The following is a 16,101-nucleotide window of genomic DNA, read 5'->3' as shown; positions in this document are numbered from 1 at the left end:
TATATGATCATTCCACTTCAAATCGTTCCGTACGCATACTCCCAGATATTTTACAGAAGTAACTGCTACCAGCGTTTGTTCCACTATCATACAATCATACAATAAAGGATCCTTCTTTCTATGTATTCGCAATCCGTTACATTTGTCTATGTTAAGGGTTAGTTGCCACTCCTTGCAACAAGTGCCTATCCGCTGCAGATCTTCCTGCATTTCGCTGCAATTTTCTAATGCTGCAACTTCTCTGTCTACTACAGCATCATCCGCGAAAAGCCACATGGAACTTCCGACACTATCTGCTAGGTCATTTATATATATTGTGAAAAACAATGGTCCCATAACACTCCCCTGTGGTACTCCAGGTGTTACTTTAACGTCTGTAGACGTCTCTCCATTGAGAACAACATGCTGTTTTCTGTTTGCTAAAAACTCTTCAATCCAGCCACACATCTGGTCTGATATTCCGTAGGCTCTTACTTTGTTTATCAGGCGACAGTGCGGAACTGTATCGAACGTCTTCCGGAAGTCAAGGAAAATGGGATCTACCTGGGAGCCTGTATCTAATATTTTCTGGGTCTCATGAACAAATAAAGCGAGTTGGGTCTCACACGATCGCTGTTTCCGGAATCCATGTTGATTCCTACAGAGTAGATTCTGGGTTTCGAGAAATGACATGATACGTGAGCAAAAAACATGTTCTAAAATTCTACAACAGATCAATGTCAGAGATATAGGTCTATAGTTTTGCGCGTTTGCTGGACTATCCTTCTTGAAAACTGGAGCTACCTGTCCTCTTTTCCAATCATTTGGAACCTTCCGTTCCTCTATGGACTTGCGGTACACGGCTGTTAGAAGGGGGGCAAGTTCTTTCGCGTAGTTGTGTAGAATCGAATTGGTATCCCGTCAGGTCCAGTGGACTTTCCTCTGTTGAGTTATTCCAGTTGCTTTTCTTATTTCGATGTCAGCCATTTTTTCGTTCGTGCGAGGATTTAGAGAAGGAACTACAGTGCGGTCTTCCTCTGTGAAACAGCTTTGGAAAAAGGTGTTTAGTATTTCAGCTTTACGCGTGTCATCCTCTGTTTCAATGCCTTTATCATCCCAAAGTGTCTGGATATGCTGTTTCGATCCACTTACTAATTTAACGTAAGACCACAACTTCCTAGGATTTTCTGTCAAGTCGGTACATAGAATTTTACTTTCGAATTCACTGAACGCTTCACGCATAGCCCTCCTTACGCTAACTTTGACATCGTTTAGCTTCTGTTTGTCTGAGAGGTTTTGGCTGCGTTTAAATTTGCAGTGTAGCTCTCTTTGCTTTCGCAGTAGTTTCCTAACTTTGTTGTTGAACCACGGTGGGTTTTTCCCGTCCCTCACAGTTTTACTCGGCACGTACCTGTCTAAAACGCTTTTTACGATTGCCTTTTTCCATAGACACTCAACACTGTCAATGTCGGAACAGAAATTTTCGTTTTGATCTGTTAGGTAGTCTGAAATGTGCCTCCTACTACTCTTGCTAACCAGATAAACCTTCCTCCCTTTTTTTATATTCCTATTTACTTCCATATTCAGGGATGCTACAACGGCCTTGTGATCACTGATTCCCTGTTCTGCGCTTACAGAGTCGAAAAGTTCGGGTCTGTTTGTTATCAGTAGGTTCGATGAACCTTCTGTCAGGCACTTAAATGTGATTTGCAGAGTATCCATGCAGATATAGATGTAGATGTGGAACATCAGATCCTACAAGGAGAGGTCCCCAGTGATGGGATCAACTTTTTGTAATTATCTGCACACTGACGTAGGTGGAGGTCCATGGAATCACTTATCCCAGGCATTCACCCCGGTGGGCCCTCATTGTGAGTAATCAACGAAAAAAACTTCGGAATTTTGCATGAGCTCAAGAGTGTTAAAAAAAAGTAGTGTTGTATGGGATGGTAGCGTTGCGAACTGGCTAGGAAAAGTGCTTTAGTGTAGACGGTTGTCGGTTCGAATCATGTAAGGTACTTTAAAATTTTACTTTTAAATCTTCATCTAAATAACTTTGATCATTAGTTTTATTCAGTTAACTGGCTTAATTTTTTTTTCTGTACCATTGTCACATCATTTTAATAACTGTTTGAACTTTTTCATTTGTTCACATTTTTTCCTTTACATCACTCTTTTTTCATTAGAAACTTTTGCGAGTGTGAATTTAATAGTATTTATTTATCTACTATAATATTAGAAATCCGAAAATTCTGATCTATCGGTTAAGAAACAATAGACAAAATAATCCTTGTATACTGACTGTGCAATGGAGTCAAAAAAGTATTTTTCGTCACATGTTGTGCATCTTTTTCATGGTAACCGTTATGCAGACATTTAAAACAAATTTCTATTGCACTACGGACAAAATAACGCAGGTGAATATTTAAACGAACGAAGGTATTATAAGTAAAACGAAATGCAAGCAAAATGAGGAACAGAAGTAATGAATGCAATAACATGGACATAAATATACGATATTAAAACGAAAGAAATTAAATAGAAATCAAAACATAAAATTACTTTAAATCGCGTGAACAACGATTCCAAGTGGAAAAAGAACGATGGGAAGAAAAATGAGACCAAATGAAAAAGTTCACGTGACAATTAAAATGATGTGACAAAGGAATGGAAATTAAAAAATTACATTTAAGCCAATTAACTGAGTAAAAGCAATGGTCAAAGTCATTTCGATAGAAATTTAAAAGCACCTCGCAAAATTCGAACCCAAAGCCTTGTGTATACATATAAAGCGTTCATCCTGTCCTAGCCATTACACTACACAACCATCCAATAGCACGCTCCTTTTTTAAAGTATGCTGTTTAGGTTTTTATGTTGGTAACGCCACGTAGCGCTCTGTGTGCAGTCTGTGGCTGGTTGGACTCATTGTTGGAATATTCGCTTGTGTAGTGTTGGGCCCTTGGGTGCGAACAGCGCGTAGCGTTGTGCAGTTGGAGGTGAGCCGCCAGCAGTGATGGATGTGGAGAGAGAAATGGCAGAGTTTTGAGCGGACGATCTGGACGTGTGTCCGTCAGAAAAAGGAAATTTGTTTAATTGGATGTCACAATATATATATATATATATATATATATATATATATATATATATATAATGACTTTTGAACGCTATTAAGGTAAATACATTGTTTGTTCTCTATCAAAATCTTTCATTTGCTAACTATGCCTATCAGTAGTTAATGCCTTTAGTAGTTAGAATCTTTTATTTAGCTGACAGTATTGGCGCTCGCTGTATTGCAGTAGTTCGAGCAACGAAGATTTTTGTGAGGTAAGTGATTCATGAAAGGTATAGGTTATTGTCAGTCAGGGCCATTCTTTTGTAGGGATTATTGAAAGTCAGATTGCGCTGCGCTAAAAATTATTGTGTCGGTTTAGTGACGATCAGAATAAGTAAAGAGAGAACTGTCTGAGTACGTTCAGTTTTACTCAGCTGTCTTTGTATCAAATAACGTAGAAGTTTACCAACACAGTAATTCATAATTTTTCTAAGGGGACGTTTCAGTGTGAATGGCTGCAGGATGTGGTATGTGGGATCTTAACCTAAATCAGCATATAGACGGCTTCGAAAAGTCCATCCCACAGCTCTTGACCTTTCCTTGTTAACATGCAGTGACCACTATAACCATTTCAAATAGCATTATGATTGGGAACTGACCTCTCCAGACTGTGACTGTGCAAACTTGCCAATGAATGGAATTTTATTTATCTATTTTAGTTCTGTCCGCGAACGTTCGGGAAGGCAGGCTTTCTATTACTTTTTTCTAAGTGAACGGCTTTTCCCTTTTCGGATTCTGTGTGTGGGGGGTGGGGGGTGGGGGCGGTGGAGGGAAGTTTCATGAACCGCATGACAGCTGCCACCTCCCACATCCCACGCCTCCCCTTGGGAACATGGACGTGAAGCCACTCTTATCTCACTGCCCCAATATTTCTCTGAGTCCAGCATTCCCGACTAGCGGTACATACCCTATAAGGCAATCGCCAAACTGGGACAAATGTCTTACTAACCTTTGTCGATAGCCGGATGTCTACGTTCGCATAGCAAGATATTTTCAAGTAATGGTCTGTAAGTTTCAAGATGTGAAGCCGAATCATGGCAGCTGCAGCATTTGATTGATTCCAGTACTGGTGCACTCTCGTCAACTGGTGTCAGAAAGAAACGTTTTGCAGTCATTTATCAATATGTATCTCTATTTACAGCGGTAATATCTAATCTCTATTAGATACTTGTCCCTACTGATGAACTTCATAAAGCATACCATTTGTGTCATAAGACTGTTGATCATGATTCATTCTCATCATAAGATAAATATTTTCTCATGTTAAAGAACTACACTGAAGGGCAAGAACAGCTGGTACACTTGCCTAATATCGTGTAGGGCCCCCGCGAGCACGCAGAAATACCGAGACACAACGTGCCACGGACTAGACTAATGTCTGATGCAGTGCTGGAGGAATCTGGCACCATGAATCCTGCAGGATTGCCCATAAATCAGTAAGAGTACGAGGGGATGGAAATCTCTTCTGAACAGTACGTTCCAAGGCATTCCAGATATGCCCAATAATATTCATATCTGGGGAGTTTGATGGCCACCGGAAGTGTTTAGAATCAGAAAGGTGTGCCTGGAGCCACTCAGTAGCAATTCTGGACCTGTGGGTTGTCGCATTGTCCAGCTGGAATTGTCCAAGTCCGTCGGAATGCACAATGGACATGAATGGATGCAGGTGATCAGACTGGATGTTTACGTACGTGTCACCTGTCAGAGTCGTATATAGACATATCAAGGGTCCCATATCACTCCTACTGCACACGCCCCACACCATTACAGAGCCTCTACCAGCTTGAACAGAAGCCTGCTGACATGCGGCGTCCATGGATTCATGAAGTCATCTCTGTACCCGTACATATCCATCCGTTCGATAAAATTTGAAACGGGACTCGTCCAACAAGGCAACATGTTTCCAGTCTTTACCAGTTCGATGTCAGAGTTGACTGGCACAGGCGAGGCGTAAAGCTTTGTGTCGTGCAGTCATCAAGAGTACATGAGTCGGCCTTTGGCTCCGAAAGCCCATATAGATGATGTTTCATTGAAGGGTTCGCACGCTGTCACTTGTTGATGGCTCAGCATTGAAATCTACAGCAATTTGCGGAAGGGTTGCCCTTCTGTCACGTTGAACGATTCTCTTCAATCGACGTTGGTCCCGTTTTTACAGGATCTTTTTACGGCCGCAGTGACGCCGGAGATTTGATGTTTTACTGGATTCCTAATCTTCACGGTACACTCGTGAAATGGTCGTACGGGAAAATCCCCACATCATCGCTACCTCGGAGATGCTGTGTCCCATCGCTCGTGCGCCGACAACACCACGTTGAAACTCACTTAAACCTTGATAAACGGCCAATGTAGCAAAAGGTACTGATCTAACAACTGCATCAGACACTTGTTCTCTTGTATAGGCGCTGCCGACCGAAGCGACATATTCTGCCTGTTTAAATAACTCTGTATTGAGAGAATATTCAGAACAATCTAACGAAAAATAGCGTAAAGATGTCAAACATTTAAGTAGTTTGTAAACACATTAAGTAATTATTATGTTGTGGAAATAGACAGACAGCTGAAGAAAATGTTTCCGGCGTTCTTTTGTCAACTATGTGTACACTAAGAGTTCTTCTTATGGGTCAGCCGCAACTGTAAAAGTTCATTTTGAAAAATGAAGAAACAGCAGATGCTTAATCCTACTGTAGACAGGTTGTCGATGAAGCAACTGTTCCACAGTTTCTTCATTTTTCAAAATGTGCGTGACCCGTTGTGCTCAGATTATGTGCTTTCCACTTGATTGACATGGGGCAGTCAAATGGAAACCGAACATCTGCCACAAAGGGACCATTGACAAGTAATCACTACATATGTTAAGACATTTATCATCCTGGAAAATGAGGCCATAAAGTCGTTTTCGTGAAACGCAGTCGGCCGTTGACGGATCTACAACTGCACGCTCTCATGCACTTCCTCGTCCGACTAAAACCGACGTCCACCCATGTCTTTCTTCAGGTAGCCAAAGGTCTGAAAATCACAAGGTGAAAGATGTAGGCTCTATGGAAGATGTCGCTCTGTGTCCCAGCCTTCGTCCAATTGGCAGTGTGCCGGCGGACGTTATTGTGCGACTGGATGATTCCGTCCGACAGCATTCCTGGGTGTTTTGACTTTATGGTGCATCGCAGATTCTGAAAAGTGTCTTCATAGCGCTGCGCAATAATCGTTCTTCCACGCTCGAGGACTTCTACCAGCAGAGGAAGCGTCCTGTTGCACGACAGGTCCCGCCCCCACACTGTCAACCGGACAGAGGCTACACTTCGGCTATTTGGTTGGGATACACTGCAACATCTTCCGCGCACCGGGTGATTTTCACACCTTTGGCGACGTGAGAAAAGACACGTGGACGTGGGTTGTAGTCGGACAAGCAAGTGCAAGGGTGGGTGCGGTTGTGATCCCTCAGCGGCTGACGGCTTCTTCGAAACAGGAATTGATCATCTCATCTCCCAGTGGGATAAATATCTTAACGCATGTATTGATTACTTTTGAACACACCCATTCCATGATGCTGTTGTGGTGGGTGTTCCGTTTTTATTTGTTTTCCCTTATATTTCGTTTGCATCTCTCACCATGCAATATTGGAAGCAGTTTGTATTTGTAATAAAAAAAAGTATCGTCTTGTTCTAATAAAGATGAAAGACTCATTACCAAAACCACCAAGTAAGAACAACAGCGGTAAAAGAACCCAAAGAGTAGGTGAGAGTAAGCTAAAAGAGGAGGAGGTGAATAAACAGTTTAAGGTTAAGCTCAAAAATACATTGGCTAAATTAGAGAATGACAACAATAGAAAAGAACATGAAGATATCACCACAAAATGTAAGAAGATGATAGCAATTATGAGGGACACAGCGCATGAACTACTTGGAGATAATAATAGTAGCAATATAAAGCGCAAATCATGGTTCAATGAAACATGTAGAAAAGTGGTACAGGAAGAAATGCAGACAGGCAGTGATGAGCAATAACAACCTTGAAAACCAAACAACATACAGGAAACTTCCTGGCAGATCAAAACTGTGTGTTGGACCGAGACTCGAACTCAGGACCTTTGCCTTTCGCGTGTAAGTGCTCTACCAACTGAGCTACCCAAGCGCGACTTACGACCCGTCCTCAGAATTTTAATTCCGCCAGTACCTCGTCTTCTACCATCCAAACATCATCACAGAAGCTCTTTTGCGAACCATATAGAATTAGCACTCATGGAAGAAAGGATATTGCGGAGACATGGCTTAGTCACAGCCTGGGGGATGTTTCCAGAATGAGATTTTCTCTCTGCAGCGTAGAGTGCGCTGATATGAAACTTCCTGGCAGATCAGAACTGTGTGCATGACCGAGACTCGAACTCTTTCTTGATGAACCTGTAGCTACGGGCGATATTCTCCGTGCACTGAAAGCCAGATTGCCTTTTAACATTAAAGAAAGGTTACTGCACATTTCAGACCATGATGCAGAATATTTTAAGGCTGTGCTTGATTCTTTTGATATGTTATATGAGGATCAACGTTCCGCACGGGAAAACAGCTGCCACAATGTTCACGTCAGTGAAATGCAAAACGTGCAGGCTAGCCAACTTCATCCTGGCGCGCCGGCCGCTGTCGGTTACGTAGCGCAGCAGAATCAACAGCTTCCTACCGCAAACAAATGCGTACCAAAATACTGGTCCACCACCTCAGTACAACATCAACACAGGTCCGTGGCAAATGCCGCCACAGCCTGTACAAAATCAAAATTGGACTTTACCCACCAATCAGCAGGTAAGTCAAGGCGCTCAACCACCAAAGGCACAACAGAATGGAGAATGGCACACACAACACCCTAATGGTTCAAATGGCTCTGAGCACTTTGGGACTTAACAGCTATGGTCATCAGTCCACTAGAACTACTTAAACCTAACTAACCTAAGGACATCACACAACACCCAGTCATCACGAAGCAGAGAAAATCCCTGATCCCGCAACACCCTAATGTAAACATAATAGAAGTGTCAATGAAACTCCACCTCCGCCTGTATCATCATCTGTACCAATCACGATGACGTCAAACTAAAGTCAGTCACTACTGTGCCCCAGGTAGTGGCTGAAGAAGGTTTGGGGGGGCGACTTCAATATCAAATCATTGTTTGATACACACACTGATGAACAACACAATGATTATGTAGCAAATAGTTTTAAGCAGCATCCACTGCTATTTATACGTTACAATCATGATGAGAACCTATCTGATGAACTATTACAGGAAAATACACAATGTCGTTCATCTAGCAATGAAATAGTTTTAGCTGCAACTACTGATATAGTAGGAGGTATTCCAGCGAGTATTGTTTTGGACACAGGAGCGGCTATGAGTGTTTTGTCGTATAATTCCTCTAATAAAATGACTGAATTTCAACCTGTAGCAGAGTTTCCTGTCCAAAAGTTAAGATTTTAACTGCTGAAGATAATAAGTCTAGTAGAGCTACGAAAGGTTTTTGTGACCATTAAGGTAGGTAATGGAACAGTACAATGGCCATTCCTCGTGATCCAGAATCTAGTTGCTAATTGTATTATAGATTTAGATATGTTATTTGAGGACAGTATTATTGACTTCTCGAAACGTAAACGCTTCCTTTGACATAAGGGCAATGAAATCACGACTGACTTGGATACCAGGACTCTCAAACATGACAAGTATTCTACTGGGTACAAAATTCAATTTTTACAAGAGAGCGACGAAACAAACATACAGACACGCGCACCTGATACAGAATATGATGTTTTGAAAACACTGATTACGGTAGCCATAACTTAAGTGAAACCACTGATATTACTGGGGATGAACGCAATGAGCTTTTTCAAGTACTATGGATACCGGTGTTTACTAAACGACCAGGTGTCATTAAGACATATGTCTACAAAATTGAAGTCAAGTCTCACCAAATTTTCTATCACGAAACCTATAATGTACCATTATCTCAACGACCTGTGGTGTTACAAGAACTTAAACAGATGTTAGAGTGGAAGATCATCGAACCTTCAACATCTCCCTACTGTAGTCCATTACTTGCTGTCAAGAAACCTAACGGAAATATTAGAGTGGTATTGGACGCACATGCCATAAATTAAATTATACTACTTGTACGCATTAAACCAGAAAACTTGGAGGAATAACTACAGAAACTTTTATATACTAAGTACTTTTCCACAATCGACTTCCTTTTTGTAAGTTTCATTCACCCCTGACCCCAGAAAATATACTGCTTTCACATTTGGGGGTGGGTGGGGGGGGGGGGGAAACATATCAATTCTGTGTTCTTCCTTTCGGATTGGACCTCAGTTCAGGCGTATTTATTACTGCTTTGGATACTGTGCTTGGTGGCGAGTTAGTTGAGACTGTTACATATTATGTAGATAATCTTTTGATAGCTACTAAGAATTGGAATGAACATCTTGACACCCTTGAAAAGATTCTGGATAAATTTGCACAAGCTGGTGTAAAAGCTAACTTAAATAAGTCAAAATTTGCTTGTAGTGAGATTAGGTATCTTGGATGCATAATTAATGCACAAGGCATAAGCCCTGATCCGGGTAAGTTGGACACTACTAAGAATTTTCCTAGTCCTCGCACTAAAAAGCAACTGAAGTCATTTCTAGGACTCTGTTCTTTCTTTCCACGTTTCCTGTCCCAACAACTATTGAACAGTAAGCATCTTCTCGATTTACTTAAGAAGAATCAGGTACGGATCTGGTCTGGGCAATGTCAGCAAGATTTTGGTAACATTAAGCACGCATTGGTTTATGCAAACATTTTAGACCATCCAGACTTTAGTTCAGATTTTTGTATGACGTGTGACGCATCATGCAGTGGTTTGGGTTGTTGCATACTTCAATTAATTAAGAACAGAGAAGAGGAACAAGTAAAAATCATTGGATTTGCAAGCCGTACTTTAAGTGAATGTGAACGTACTTATTCAGCCACTGAAGTTGAAACTCTTTCTATTGCCTGGGCTTTCAAAAAAGTTTAACTATTATTTTTATGGTAAACACACGAAAATTTACACACATCAGCAAGCTCTGACGTTTTTGTTAACATGTAAGTTAGTTCATCCTAGATTATCACGCTGGGCTTTATCTCTGCAGAATTACTTATTTGAGATTCTATATATTAAAGGTAAAGACACCACCGTTGCCGATGCTTTGTCTCGTCTTCCTCAGGTATGAATGATTGTAACACTGATCTTGATAATGTGAGTGACTACAGAATACTCCTAATGCAAGATAAACAATATTACCAATATTACATTGATTTGTGTAGGAATATGGCAGCTTTACAAAAATCTGATCCGCACTGGAACAAGGTAAGAACTTAGTCATAGATCAACCTGACCATCCACTGTCTAGCCGTTATCTGATATATGATGATGTGTTGTTCTATCATCGTCATCCGGATGGCTCTAACTGGTGCGTATGTATTCCCAAGGACTCTGAAAACAGCTTAATCTGGCACACACACTTAGTTTGAGGACATTATGGAACGAAGAAGTGCCTTGTAAAACTTAGCAAGTATTGTTATTTTGCTAATATGGGACGAAAATTCACAATGTACTTAAAAAGTGCATATCTTGTCAGAAATCTAAACCTCAGAAACTATCTTCAAAGCAGATCTACCCAGCAAACCTCTGGAGACCGTAAGTACGAACATTAGTGATCAATATCCGACAATTAGTGGTTGTGTGAAGTGTATTTTAGCATTTTATGACATATTTTCTAAGCATGTTAAGCTGTACACCTTAAAATTTTCAACTGCTCAAGCAAACATCAGACGTTTCTCACGTGACTACATTCCTCACGTGGGAAAACCCAAGACAAGTTTATCTGACAACGCCACGTACTACACAGAGTACAAATGGCGTTAGTTCTTAAAGGACAATAGCATTTGGAGCATCTTTATCTCGAAGTTTAGCCCACAGTCTAATCCTACTGAATGAAATTTCAGTGAACTGAACAGATTTATGAAGACATATATACCTACACAGCACTCTAATTGGGTAAGTTATTTGTCACTACTTGAAGAAGTTCACAACAACCTGAATATATATGACACAACCTATACACCTAACGAGCTCATATTCGATAGCAAAGAATCAAATAAGTGGAGCGATACGTTTCCAAAGCTGTTATCTCAACGGCTGTCGCATGATGAAAAAGTAAAAGAAGTATTAACCACGCTGCCGCAGCATGCTAATGCAAGAAACAGGTACTACTTGCCTGCCGGGGTGGCCGTGCAGTTCTAGGTGCTACAGTCTGGGGCCGAGCGACCGCTACGCTCGCAGGTTCGAATCCTGCCTCGGGCATGGATGTGTGTGATGTTCTTAGGTTAGTTAGGTTTAATTAGTTCTAAGTTCTAGGCGACTGATGACCTCAGAAGTTAAGTCGCGTAGTGCTCAGAGCCATTTGAACCATTTTTAGATACTACTCTAGTACTATTAAGGAAAAGCAGGAATTGAAGGTAGGCATGCAAGTAATATTGTGTACTCACCACAAATCTTCTGCGCTAAAGCGGCGCAACGCGAAGTGGCGTCTGCAGTACGACGGTCCATATATAACTATCAGCACACCGTAATCTGGTGCATACCTGTTGCAGAACCCAAAAACAAATAGAATCATTGGTCTTTACGCTCATCGATAGAGTATTTCATTCTATGCAGTAAACATATATCTATAAGTAATGAGTAAGTAAACTGTATATTTATAAAACAGACGTACCTCTCAGAACTACTGCAAGGAAATTACGCAGCATAAGATATTTTATTTCATCTGACCCAGCCAGCAGCAGAAGAAAGAAGAGATTTCGACTTCGCCGAACGTACATAAACAATACCAGCCTAAATTTTAAGGCAAATGTTATGATGAAATTTACGCAAGTATGATGAAAACATTTTTGAGACAACATAATTGACTAACTGTAGTGTCGGCCAAGGACTATTCGTGACTGAGTGACGTGTACACAAAACCACACCACAACCAAACAGTTTCACCTAGGAACGGATTAGCTGCACTTCATAATGCGTAACACAATTTTATGTGAAGCCAAGGCCATATACACACTCTACACACATTCGTAACGCGAGAATTCCGTAGGTCTGATTTCAATGTGTTGCTTTAGACGTTTGTCCATTAGTGTACGTGCGCTTGGTCTTGTTTGCTGATGTATCCAGATGTTGTGTCTAAGCTTCCCAATTTCAGCTGACATCATTCGCGAATGCAAATTTGGTTCTAACATCTGTAATGTTTCTAAGATTATTAAAATACCTGTATTCCATATAAAGCTAAAATGTAATCTATTTATGTGTAATTATCTGTATTGATGTAAAGCAAAATGTAATATGTTGTTATGTAAATGTGATCAGAATTTATAATGTTTTAAAATGTGTAAAACCATAAAATTTATCTGAAAAAGATAGCTTTAAAAACATTCTACATACATTGAAACGCCTGTAACCGCGATGAATTGTGTGTGCAAAATTGTTAAAACTGTTCTTCACACATCGCTATGAGAATGATCGCGATGAAATATTTATGTAAAACTTCTTAACAAACCTTCTTTGTACATCGACAGATAAACTGTGAGCGCGATAGAACTGTGCATGTGAGGTGCAATAACATTTGTAGTGCATCACCTAATGACATTTACCGCGATGCAACTGTGCAAAATAAGGAACTGGTAAATCATTGGACCTACGATCACGACGCACAAAACCATTGAAGACAACTCTATGGCCGGCCGGAGTGGCCGTGCGGTTCTAGGCGCTACAGTCTGGAACCGAGCGACCGCTACGGTCGCAGGTTCGAATCCTGTTTTGGGCATGGATGTGTGTGATGTCCTTAGGTTAGTTAGGTTTAAGTAGTTCTAAGTTCTATGGGACTGATGACCTCAGAAGTTAAGTCCCATAGTGCTCAGAGCCATTTGAACCATTTTTGAACATAAGCGGTTGTATCGATAGTGGCGTGCAACCGCTGAAACATTAGAATAATTACGCAGTTCAGCTGTCTTGCCGAGAAGACGGCACCTTTTTTGTTCTTGATGCGGCCCACATCGGACGCATATCTGTCATCGTTTGCAGATAATTATTGGGCACACCGCCATTATTCTATTTTATAGAGGCGCAATCTGTCTAGGCGTGCTCAAATTTACACACAGCAACAGAATTAACGTAAGTGTCTATGTAATTTAATTTAGCATAATATTTTGTGAATACAGTGATATTATTTAATCTTGTGTTTCATTTATGATGCAAGCTATTGTTCCAATTAAACGGCGTCTAGGCATGGCTAAAGGTTCCGCGTTACGAAACTTACGAATAGTCCAGCACAAGCCAAAACTTTGGAATTATTCAATCTATGAAGTCCTATGAAGAAATATTTTCAGAAGAGTCACTCGCGGTCAAACTTACAATGAACGGACCTTACTCAAAAAGCCATTGTCAGTCGCCCTAAGTTTGTATTACGTACCGTTAAAAATTTCCAACCAATTTACCATCCAGATTAACAGTCATCATAATTGTGTACGAATGTGTTAGTTGATCTTCATATAGCCCGCCCCGCTAGCTGAGTGGCTGTCAGTCCGGCTTTCGCCGCCGTGCAGTGCGGACGTGTTGCTGTTTCCGCCTGCGAGGCGCGCGCGCTCGCTGTTGTTTACATTTCCGCGGCCGTTACTTGCGTGTCGCTTACGTGCACTAGAACCATGGCCAACCGTTTTAGAAAACGACTACGCACGACCAAAGGCCTTGGAAGTGGAACGCTTCCTACGCGACGTTGCTAAGATCCCAGCATCCGATATCTTGGGCATCCATTTGTCCATATTAAGCAGTACGGTGTACGTCAAAGTCGTCAATGACACGGTATGCGAACGAATACTTCGTGACACCAACCATGGCTTACGCTTTTGCCACGCCGACGGCAATGTCGGAGCGGTCACCGTCGACCATGCCGGCTTAGGAATGCGCACCATACGAGTTTTCGAACTCCCGTTCGAGCTCCCGGCGGAAGACGTTATTGCGGCTTTCCCCCCATATGGCACTGTACATGGCCACACTGCCGAACGCTGAGCGCAATTCCAAACGTACCACGTTCTTAACGGTGTACGGCAGATCACCATCGATCTCCATCGCCACGTGCCATCTTACCTGCAAATTAGCGGGTGCCGCGCGGTTGTCATATGCGACGGCCAACCCAAGACCTGTTCCGGGTGCGGCAAAGAAGGCCACCTCAGATCTGAGTGTCTTCAGCGACGAATCACCCAATTGCCAGCCGCTACCGTGACACCTCCGGCTCCGACGACGGTTTTACCGGTCACCTACGCTTCGGCGCTCTCTTCTCCTCACACCGGCCACCGCCCGTCGGCCCAAGTACCGGTGACCCTTCCAGCTGCTGCGGATACCGCCGGGGCCGGCACGTCGCGCTCGAAGCCTGACGCTACTCCGGCGCCACTACCAACAGCGACGACTTCCGACCCCCACCCGCACGACCATATGGACGCCCCGTCAATTGACGTTCCCGCGACGGCCTTTCTCTCGGAGCGACGCGACTCTCTAACGTCTTCCGACACGGAGGGACGAACCCGCAAACAACGTTTACCTAAGAGGCGCAAGAGGCGGCGCCATACGGTCTCGGAACGAGACGGATCACCTCCCCCTGATGCTGCAGAGGCCGTCCGACCCGACGAGGCCTCGGAGAACCTACACGACGACACGAATGACGACAACACGACGCCGACTGTGGCTGTGTCGATGCCTACTCTACTGGCTCGCACAGGTGCTCCTGAACCAATGGACTCCATCGCTGCGACTGCCGCCGAGACGTCCTCCGCCCCTACGACCGACGTGGAACATACGACCATCACCACGACAGCGCCTTCAATGGTGTGGAGTGAGGACGTCGATGAGGACCCGGACCATACTTTGGGGACAGAGTTACCCCAGACGGAAGCATCGTTACGCCGCTGATAACGCCTTCAGGTGGCGTACGGCACGACTCGCCGTTGCCTCGCCCCTCATCGTTCTCCGCCGGTGGAGTACCCCTCCACGGCGGGGTACGGCTCCAAACCTACCGAATAGCAACGATCAACACTAACACCATTAGCTCACCCGTGAAACTTCAACTGCTGCGAGAGATGATATGGGCGTCGGACGTCGATATCACACTACTACAGGAAGTACACTTGGCCACACTTCCAGACGTCGCGGGATATAACACTTATCCTTCTCCAGGTGACCACCTGGGACGCGGCGTAGCTATGTACGCCAGAGAAGGCATTCCAGTGACCGATCTCACGTACCTTCCATCTGCCAGAGGCATGGCCGTCACCGTCATGGGGACGCGTATCGTCAACATTTACGCTCCGTCAGGTCCACCCGCAGGCGCGACAGGGCCCTCTTCTATTCAGAAGAAATCGCTCCTTTGTTTCTTGGACGCTGCGACCATTACTTGCTTGGGGGTGATTTTAATTGTGTCTTGCACCCTAAAGATCAAGTGCCTCACTACAACACCTGTCAAGAACTGCGTCTTGTCGTCCGAGATCTGTTGCTCCGCGACACTTGGGAAGCTCAGCACGGCGACGCACCTGGACATACTTACCAGACGAGTCACTCCGCGAGCCGCCTTGATAGAATTTACGTCTCTCGGGAACTCACACCTGCAGCCCAAGGTGCAGAACTTTGGCCCCTGGCCTTTTCGGACCACTGCGCCTACATCTGCAGCATTCTCTTCCCCAGGCAAGTGGTCTGGCGTAGTCGTGCACCGTGGAAGCTAAACACCACCCATCTTAATGATCCCGAATGTCTTCAACGTGTTACCGAGACATGGGCCACCTGTGAACGTCGCTTACCTACATACTGCACGACCTTGACCTGGTGGCTGGAATGTGCCAAACCTGCCATTCGACGTACTTTTATTCAGTATGGAAAGGAAGTAGCTGCGCGGCGCCGGCACACTACCGA

The sequence above is a fragment of the Schistocerca serialis genome, chromosome 7 (assembly GCF_023864345.2).
Source record: "Schistocerca serialis cubense isolate TAMUIC-IGC-003099 chromosome 7, iqSchSeri2.2, whole genome shotgun sequence".
Taxonomy (NCBI): domain Eukaryota; kingdom Metazoa; phylum Arthropoda; class Insecta; order Orthoptera; family Acrididae; genus Schistocerca; species Schistocerca serialis.
The sequence above is the reverse complement of the archived record's forward strand: the minus strand, read 5'-3'. Positions refer to the sequence as shown.